This window comes from Orbicella faveolata, unplaced genomic scaffold, assembly GCF_042242905.1.
Source record: "Orbicella faveolata isolate gen_17 unplaced genomic scaffold, um_ofav_v1 contig_14, whole genome shotgun sequence".
Classification (NCBI taxonomy): domain Eukaryota; kingdom Metazoa; phylum Cnidaria; class Anthozoa; order Scleractinia; family Merulinidae; genus Orbicella; species Orbicella faveolata.
The window spans coordinates 17,437,501-17,447,500 of NW_028301541.1; the positions used below are offsets into that span (position 1 = coordinate 17,437,501).

The 10,000-nt window shown below is 37.3% G+C and overlaps 1 protein-coding gene and 1 long non-coding RNA gene across 2 annotated transcripts in view; one reads left to right on the plus strand and one right to left on the minus strand.

Annotated features, from left to right (window-relative positions):
- The window catches only part of LOC149114305 (uncharacterized), a 9,365-nt gene extending 1,284 nt beyond the window's left edge, over window positions 1-8,081 (plus strand). Inside the window, exons 1-2 of the long non-coding RNA XR_016206444.1 lie at window positions 1-1,885; window positions 3,358-8,081. The exon at window positions 1-1,885 is cut by the window's left edge and continues 1,284 nt beyond it. This is a non-coding gene — a long non-coding RNA (uncharacterized LOC149114305). The remainder of the gene's footprint in view (window positions 1,886-3,357) is intronic.
- The window catches only part of LOC110057356 (uncharacterized), a 37,447-nt gene that overhangs the window by 23,368 nt on the left and 4,079 nt on the right, over window positions 1-10,000 (minus strand). The window lies entirely within an intron of this gene.

Genomic DNA, 10,000 nt, shown 5'->3' on the forward strand with positions numbered 1-10,000 from the left:
TGTGGGGCTCTTGCTCAGTACTTATAAATGCAAATTGGATGCCACTAAAATATTTTTATTGTTCGAGTATTCTAAATATAACGCAGAGAGCTTTTTATAATATAGATTTAGATGATGTTAATAGTCTAGTTGTTAAGAACGCTTCTTCTTATAGTCTTAGGAAATCGTTAAATGTTGTTGTATCTAGGCCAAGAACCGAACAGGGCCGTCGTTCATTTAAACACAGAGCTGCAATTGCCTGGAACTCTTTACCCGACACTGTCAAACAGCTTGAAAACCCTCTTTCTTTTAAAAGGAAGATAAAATCGATCAAGACCTATGTCAGACACATCAGTTTCCAAAAGGAATGCACTGTAAATTATAATAAGAACCCCAAATTTAGGTATTTTTAAATTATTTGATTACTATTTTTATCGTTATTGTATATATTAGAGAGTTTAAGCATGACGTTTACGGCCGACGGCAAACGGCAAAGGTAACCTCTGATGTTTTATTCTTTTCTTCTAATCCTTAAATAAATCACACAAAAATAAAAAAGTGTCTCCTACTATTTACCGCAAATACAAATATTTTAACTCTGCTGTACAGACAGCTGAAGACAGACGGCAAAAGTTCCATTTTTGCCGTTTGCCGTTTGCCGTAAACGTCATGCTTAACCTCTCGCTTACTTTAGCTTTATGACAATTGTATTGTAAATTTCTGTTTCTCTTATTTAGACTTAGTAGTAGTAGGTCCACATCAGCTGTACAGTTGCTTATTTTAAACCTACTTATCAAATAAACGTATATATATGATGACACTGAATTTCTTAGATAGGTAAATTAAGTCTAAACTAAAGGTGAAGAAGATATTTCTCAGTGCAAAACAGCAATGAAAACTAAACGTGACGTCAAAAATTTGGGTTGACAGAAAACACAAGTTTTATAAAAACAAGCTAAGTTATGTAAGTGTTGGCGATCCAATTTAGTTCGTTTTCTTTCTTGCGATGCAAGTCGATCATCACCTCGTGAAACTTTTCCCACCCCGATCAAAGATGCTGAATGCAAAATTAAGTCTAAACGAGAGAACTTTTATGCACTGGACGAATCTTCGAAGGGATTAAGTGAATATAGCTGAATCCTACATAATTAAAGGACCCCCTCTTTATCTTAAAGCGACGTGCGACAGATTTGACGCCTCTGTTAAGTAAGTCACGCTCCAGTACCGTTAACTCATGAATGCAGCGGAAAGCTGAGCATAGAATAAATTAAACAAGTCCTTACGTGTATACAATTTTTGTAACTGTTGTTCAGCAAGAAAATATGATCAGGATCATAATCTCTTGTGTTCAGTCGTGACAAGATTTTTCTGGTCCTTGATGCCCTTTTCTTGGCATAATAGACAAAGCTGTCTTTTACCCTGCAACACGATGTTAATGGCGTTTCACAATGCCTGCAATTGTCAAAACTTTATGCTAACAAAGACTTCTAAAATTGGACTATGAACGCGATATTTTTATCGCGCGAGTCAACTGTGCTATCACGCGATAGTGATCGAGAGTAAATAATCTAATTGTTTTTACTATAAATCTACTAGTCGTTTAATACTATTCAATTAATCCTCTTCACAGACACTTGGAAAAAGCAAAGATGCGCTCGGCCGCCATTTGTTAACAACCGCACATGTACACTGCTAGGCTACTCACTATCTGCAACAGAATAGAGAATGAGTATGGTAGCCAATAAGAGAACGGCATTCGTGATAGAACGCTAATAGATTTTTTTCTGAAAGCTGTTAGCTCTTATATTTATATATAGCGAGCGAGTTCTTTATTCTGCTGTAATCAAGCGGAGCAAAACCGAATGACTTTGTGATGAAGTTTGACTAAAAATTGCTCAGTATTAAGGTTACAGTATACCTTCAGGGGTGTCTCGCGCGCAAGCGATGTAGCGCGTGCAGTTTAAGCTGTAGATACCTAAACCCCTATATCAAAATAAAGCTTATGGAGCTGGCTATCAAACTATACCAAGAAATTTGAAAGAAAATGAATTGTCGAATTTTTCACGACCATTAAATGCGAGCGCCCGAATCACCTTTCGAAAGCTACAAGTCAAAGCGGATTTCGTTTTTCGCCAATTTAATTTTTTCCTCGGTTTCAGGGCCCAAAGCGCTTAAAAAATGTGTCTGCGTTTTGGCATATTCAATTGCAGTAAAAAGTTACAGAACATTTTCGAAATAGGATTAAAAAAATGTGGAGTGATCGTACAAAAATCGCTCTCGAAGAAAAAGTATTTCGTAATTAACAATTCCCAGACACGCTTTTGTAGTTTATATGTTAAACTAGCCACTGTCCAAATTTAAGAGCAATTGAACAAATTCCCTTTGAGTTATAACTCTTTAAAGTGTCTGCTTCAAGTGAAAAAATTTATTCGAGAAAACAGCGTTAAGAAAAATTTTCTGCTTCGCAAACAAACTCCGGCCACAAACGCCTTCAACTGGGTTCTCAGATAACTAAGCCAATCAGTGCAGGGAAAGTTTACTACCGTTAACCTGGTGAAATTTACGCGCGAATCTCTAAAAAAACTCTTGTGTTTCGCAATGCGCTCAAGGAACCGAAGGCAGAGAGATAATTTTTCTGTAGCTCGGTTTTTCTTGAAGCTGGTCTGGCAAAATGGGGAAGACTAAAAAGGATACGAACGTTAGAGTGGCTGAGCGAAGAAAACAAACAAAAGAAAGCGCCGAGAGCAACTGTGTGTGGGCAACTGTGCATGGATTATACGTCAAATGGTCTCAATGAGCGCGACGATTCGTCGATATCGGACTCATCAGAAGAGTCTCTGTCAGCATCCCTGTTATTGCTGTCAAGTTCCGAAATTTTTACAGAACCTTTCTTTTCTCTTACCACGAATATTTGCCCGCCTTATACGATAACTATAGCTTCATCCGCGTGGCGAACTTTCCCTTCTTCACTCATTGATGTATTTTCATTCGTTCTTCGCTGTTTTCGCTTTTTCGAACCGGTCCATGGTTTAAACGTGGTCTATGTTTACTTATAACTTAATAGAGATACGCCTAATACCAAAAATGCTGGGTAGTCAGAACAACAATGCTGATCAACTGAGTAGTCAATTCGTGACATCCATATAGGTAATTCCCGCGAAAATCGTCTCGGTTGATTGCATACGCGCCATAGGGCTGTCAATCAAGAGGTAAACTTTTACTTCCGGTGAAAACGTAAAACCGCCATTTCTCCGCCAATATTTAGCCTTTTTCAAAAATTTTTTTCAGAAATTAGAGATTATTCCTCGACCACTATTTTGACCCAAAAATCCAAATATCAAGAAAATTGCCGACCCGAAGGTATACTGTAACCTTAAGTCGAACTTTTTATGTTGTCTGATCAGATGGAACCCTTGGAAGAGAAAAAGCTTATATTTCAATAGGTTTTGGCCACTGAATTAAGCGAGCGAAAAAATATCTATAGTCTGTGGTTCCGCTTCGAATAACTTGTAAACAACAAGTTATAACTCTTTCACTTCCCTTCAGTATTCTGGATATTTCGATGATATTCCTTGCAGAAACGGGAACTCTGTGCAAGATTTTGGTTAAATGAAACAATTTACCGAATATTAAAAGGAAGTATGTTGAATTATTCCTACTGAATAACCTTTGCAGTAAGTCTCTTTCTGGGAATTTAATCCTGTGGCATGACAAACGCCTACTGTAGCACATCCGAGAATATTATTATAAAGGTCGAAAAGTCATTCTCGTAGACTGAATGAGGCAGTAGTAGTTTGTTTAAATGGATCCAGAAGACTACGTGATAAAGTTTAGACGGCAGTAATGGATGAAAAAAATTATACGTCATGCGTGATTTAATAGAACAATCCAGCTTGATGCGTGATTGGTACCCCCTCCCCCCCGCCTCCTTTGCCACCCTCTTCTTATTTTTAGATACCTTCATAAAATCATCGACTTTGATTTTACACTAGGGGAAATGCTAAATTTAAGTGGCATTTCAGCAATATTAAACAAGCATTAAATCCAACGAAATATTTAAGTCGTGTTTAAGAACATTAAACGTAGCTTAAAAATACGCCCGTATTTGGCAGGCTTAAATTTGAATTAAAAGCCCATTAGAAATACATCAGTATTTAAGCCAGTATTCAAAACTCTTATAATTGGAATTTTGACAAAATGCAAGTGAAATAATTGTATACCATTTGATTACCTATTAATATCATGGGTGACAAATTACACTTTTTGCAATCATGGATTTTTGACATGTTTATAATATTGAGAAGTTTCACGCCAGACATTGCCATAGAAATTTTAAAATTTCACATGTGATTATAAGTAAAGACTGAAATTTCATGCAAAATTAAAGAGTGACTTGTCAACCATGATATTATCAGTGTAGTTTATGTCACTCTTGACTGTGTGTACCCTTCCTTCCCCTACAAAATGAAATATCTGCAAGGTTACAAGCACTGGCTACCCCAGATCATCATTTGAATAACTTCTGCTTGCTTTGGTTGCAAAAATAAAATTGTGACAGTGAGACACTCAAAGTTTTATTTTACTTTGTGAACCAGGGAAGTGTTAGCTTCCTTATTAGAGAGTTGAATTTTGTGTTTCAAATTCATTTGACTTTGCCTAAGTGCTTGTGCCTTGAGTAGTGAAAAAGAGACCAAGGCATATCAAAAAGCCTCACGCCATTCTCACACTGAGCACTTAAGAATAATATAATTACTAGAATTACTATCACCTACTTAAGTTTATATTTTAATCATAGACAAGTTCAGTTTCAGTTAAGGAAGGGGAGAGTGGGACATAAACTTGTACATCACGAGCCAGAGCTAACCGGAAGCTCAAAAATTCGCCAGGTCCGGTTGCTATGGGGTGATGTCATTTATCTGTTAGGTTGCTGTCATCGCAAGACTTTTGCGGTTCTATTGTGGTTAGCGATAATTGCTTTCAGTAAGAGTAATTGTGTACAAAAGTAACCTGGCTATTTTCAGATATGATCTGGCCACATAATTGATATTTTATAATAAATTTTCATAACGCGGGAATATTGCGCGGTCAGATATGAAAAAAAAAGACTTCGACTTCGAATGAACCCGTCATCGGTCGTTGAAAACGGACACAAAACGAGATGTGCCTCTGAGCTGGAAGATATGGTGTCTATCTGACGCATCTGTGCGAAATTGAGCCAGTTTCCATTCGAATTTGCCTTGAGGATTTAAAGAAGGCGCGTGGGTTTTCTTTTCACGGGAACGGAAACAAAGGAGCTGCCTTGACTATACATTTGGATTGGTTTTCGCTTAAACCATAAAACAGCTGTTGAAAACCAAACGAAACCGCCAGCCACGATTGATATATACATGAATTCATTCACCCAAGAACGACGGACAGAACCAGAAAGTGTTTTCAGCTTGCGCTGCCCGTGACCAACCTCCCAGAGCATCGAATCAAGACAACAGCTTCAAAACTCAACAAGTCAAACGCACCAAGTTAAGTCCTCCGATTAATATTTTATTTATATCATAACTTACACCCATTGTCATACTTTTAGATTGTATGGGGACTAGATAGCTACTAAAATATTAAATCACTATTTTCGTGGGTTAGACCCTAGACTGAAGTCCATGGTACACCAGTTTTCTGAAAGACGAATCCAGATATATAGTAAAATCACCATGTAGCCACATATTATAAATCCGCTCTGGTTTTCCCACGCAAACGTCCTCGCAGTATTTCTACGTTACCGAGTGCTACAGAATATTTTACAAAAACCACGTAATTTTTCAGTAATGCGTGACACTATAGGAAACAAAAACAACAACAAAATCGTCATTTTTCCCTCGCTCGTTCATATCATACGAACATGTGACATATCCTTTTCTGGTTCATCCAAGCTGAAGTCCATGCAATACAGTTGCTGAGTACTTTGGGATATGTAAAAAAATCGTCATAGTTATTTTTCCGTCGTGCATGACATAAAAGGAACATGTTACATATCCTTTTCTGGTTCACCCAGGCTGAAGTCCATGCAATACAGTTGCTGAGCGCTTCGGGATATGTAACAAAATCGTCATAGTGATTTTTCCGTCGTACGTGACATTATAGGAACATGTTACATATCCTTTTCTGGTTCTCCCAGGCTGAAGTCCATGCAATACAGTTGCTGAGCGCTTCGGGATATGTAACAAAATCGTCATAGTTATTTTTCCATCGTGCGTGACATTATAGGAAAATGTTACATATCCTTTTCTGGTTCACCCAGGCTGAAGTCCATGCAATACAGTTGCTGAGTGCTTCGGGATATGTAACAAAATCGTGATATTGATTTTTCCGTCGTACGTGACATTATAGGAATCTGTTACTTATCCTTTTCTGGTTCATCCAGGCTGAAGTCCATGCAATACAGTTGCTGAGCGCTTCGGGATATGTAACAAAATCGTCATAGTTATTTTTCCGTTGTGCGTGACATTATAGGAAAATGTTACATATCCTTTCTGGTTCATCCAGGCTGAAGTCCATGCAATACAGTTGCTGAGTGCTTCGGGATATGTAACAAAATCGCCATAGTTATTTTTCCATCGTGCGTGACATTATAGGAAAATGTTACATATCCTTTCTGGTTCACCCAGGCTGAAGTCCATGCAATACAGTTGCTGAGTGCTTCGGGATATGTAACAAAATCGCCATAGTTATTTTTCCATCGTGCGTGACATTATAGGAACATGTTACATATCCTTTCTGGTTCATCCAGGCTGAAGTCCATGCAATACAGTTGCTGAGTGCTTCGGGATATGTAACAAAATCGTGATAGTGATTTTTCCGTCGTGCTGTTTCCAGAATCGCTCGGCATTTCTCGTAAAGAATTACATCTTGTACTCAAGATTTCTATCGCTCTTGAGAGCTTTGACATAATTTTTGAGATAATTTCCTGACTGCCCATAACATTAACTGATTTTCAAAGCGTCGGTGCACATGATCTTCGAATTCGAATACTAGAAAATTCAGATTATTTTTGAAATCGCTAAGCAACAAACATGTATACAGAGAATACCCTAAACAGGTTTCAATCAGGCTTTCCGCGGAAAATCTGAGAACATTTCTGACTCTCGGGCATTTCTGGGCTGCTGGGCATAGTCACTTCGCTTACTGAATAACAGTGATAACTGAGATTAGCGAAAACGTTTCATCTATACGTGCTCTGTAGCTTTACAAGAGTAAGAAATGTATCAAAAAGTCTAAGTTTTAAACTGGCGTTTGCGTCCCATCCTAGAAAACACATTGTTTCGACGTTATTTTTTCTTTTAATCCAAATTCTTCACGTCAGTCGCGCGATTTCCCGAACCGCCGACAATTAAAATGTTTTGTATCTTTCTGACACAATGGAATTGTCTTACAGTAAATATAATTTCACACTTTAGGATTATGACACATTCGTGCAAAACTTGACGCGTTTTGTGGAACATAAACGATCACCGACAGGGATATGATTACACTGGAATGTTGTAAGCCACTGGATATCCCGTGGAGATGTAGGACTAAAAGTTCTACATCTCCACGGGATCCCAGGTCTGTTTTTTGGTTGCTAAGAACGTCTGGCTCGTTATGTAAGCCAATAATGGCCCCTCCCCTCAGGTGTAAGCCCAACCCATAGAGGTTAACACTACAGACATTGCACTCTTTAATCTGAGTGTATTTTGGCATTTTATTTTATAGAAAGTTAAGAGTAGTTCTATTAATTTAAGCCTACAAGAAGTATGCTTTCATTCTATTCAAGAAAGCAAACATTGCATATTATTTCTTAGTAACCTGTGATCAATGGTTAGAAGATAGGAGAGTTTTCTTATGTAAAAGTTATACACACATGGTATTTGACATAAGATTATTTCTTGCATTTGGAATTTAATCATCATGATCATATGCTGTGAATAAAAGACACTTGAAAAAGAAAAAACTGTTATTGTGTACAAACATGGGTGGTATTTCAGTAAATAACTGGGTTGGTGTTTCTACAAACAATTGTAATCACGAAAACAGCTGAGTTGATTACAACAAATTATCATCCAATATTATCATTATTATTAATTAAAAAAAGAAAATGAAGCGGCAAATTTTGAGCCAGAATTTCCATAAACATGACAACAAAGAACAGACTGATTTGAGGAAATTCTGTTTACATCAATTAAGCAGCGCTTAAAAATGAGTTTCAGACAAGTTTAATTGCCATCGTTAATAGAGCATTAAAACAGCGCTTACGAATAAGTTTCTTTTACTACGATTAAACACTACTTAAAAAGAACGTTTCAGTCAAGTTTAAGTTCTATTAAATGTAACTTAAACGAATGTGTTGGTTTAAACACATTTAATGTCACCTTAAACCGCCATTAAGAGTGAATGCCTATAAAAATGGACCTAAATCGCCTATCAATGGCACAGGTCGAAAAATTGATTTCGCTTGTATTTTGTCCATAGATAGGTCCTAGTAAGAATAGAAACGGACCATAGTTAGTTTCTGCTAATACAGCTTTCTTTGGTAGAAATACGCCAAAAACGATTTCGACCCGACTGGGCTCAAAATCTACTTCCGGTTTTGCTGAATTTTCCGAATATTTGATTGCTTCGCGCTCCGCAGAACAACTACTTGAGAATCTTTCAATGGATTTTATATTCAGTTCAGGTCTTGGTAGTATGACTGAGCGAAAAATAAAATAAATCAAAGTTAGTTTTGAGCCCGAAAAGAGGTAAAACTGAAACGCAAAATTTTACAGTATGTCGCAAGAGAATTATTGCTTAAAAACATCGCCATATTTTTCTATGGGCTATAACTTTAAATACCATAAAAACACTTTCTACGGGTTAAATATACACCCACCTGTTAGGAGATCAAAAAATATCTCTGGGCAAATGGTTTCAAGTCGCCCGCCTTGGCCTGTGTTTCTCATAGATTTTGCCCAAAATCCGCCGTTGGAATGTAAGCAATTGTGTGACGCGGATAGCCACTCTCGAGTAAAATATTCGTTTCCAGCAATCCGATGAAAGCAATTTTTGAAACGTTGTGTTGATAAAATAATGGAAAATGTTTTTTTGTTGTTGTTGTTTTTTGTTTTTTTGTTTTTTTTGTTTAACTTAGTATAAATATATATGTTTTGTCATTTGCATTGCGACACCCACGACATCCATGATAAAGAACGTTACTACAGTACTCCGGGAAATGATTTTAACACTTGTTTATTTTATTGATTTCACTGATAACTTACAACACAGTAGCAGTTTCAGAGATACACTTAACCAATCCTCTATGATTTATGGCAACTGAATCATTGACTGACAAATAAAGTCAAGTGGAAATACCATAATTTCTATAGACTACTAACTGCGTGACGGCATCTCAGCTCTTCTAGCTGTGTAGAAAATTTGTACCTACACAATATGCTCAAACTCAGCTAGAAAACCCGGAATTTCTTGAATTGAATTAGCCGAGGAAGAAATTGCGTTTAAGTTTCAATCATACTGGGAAAAAAATCCATCTTTTCTACTTTGGTTGTTTGATCAATTAACTGAAATTTGCAGATCAAAACACTGGTAGACAAATAAACATTACAATGGTCGATCTAGGACTAGGTTTACAATAAAGGAGTTCCCGAATTCATCAATTTTAGAGTATTCGGATTAGTAGGGGTTTACAGTGAAAGGATATTCGGATTCTTAATCGTTTATACACGACGATAACTCCGGGAACATTCATGATGGAATGGTTAACAAGCAGTTTGTTGCCTCGACAACGAGAAACAAAATGCCTCCGAAAATAAGGGTAGGGGTAGGTTGAGACAGTCTGAAGTTTTCTTTCAACTCGCTGACCACGGTACTGTTGTCCATCATGCCAGGTTCCTCCAGGTATTTACTTAGGGTTTAGGGTCGAAAATCGTCGAGGTTTTCGATCGTGCCATCGTCGTCATCTGCGCAGTAAAGTATAAATTGGGCACGGTTTCTGAGGAGT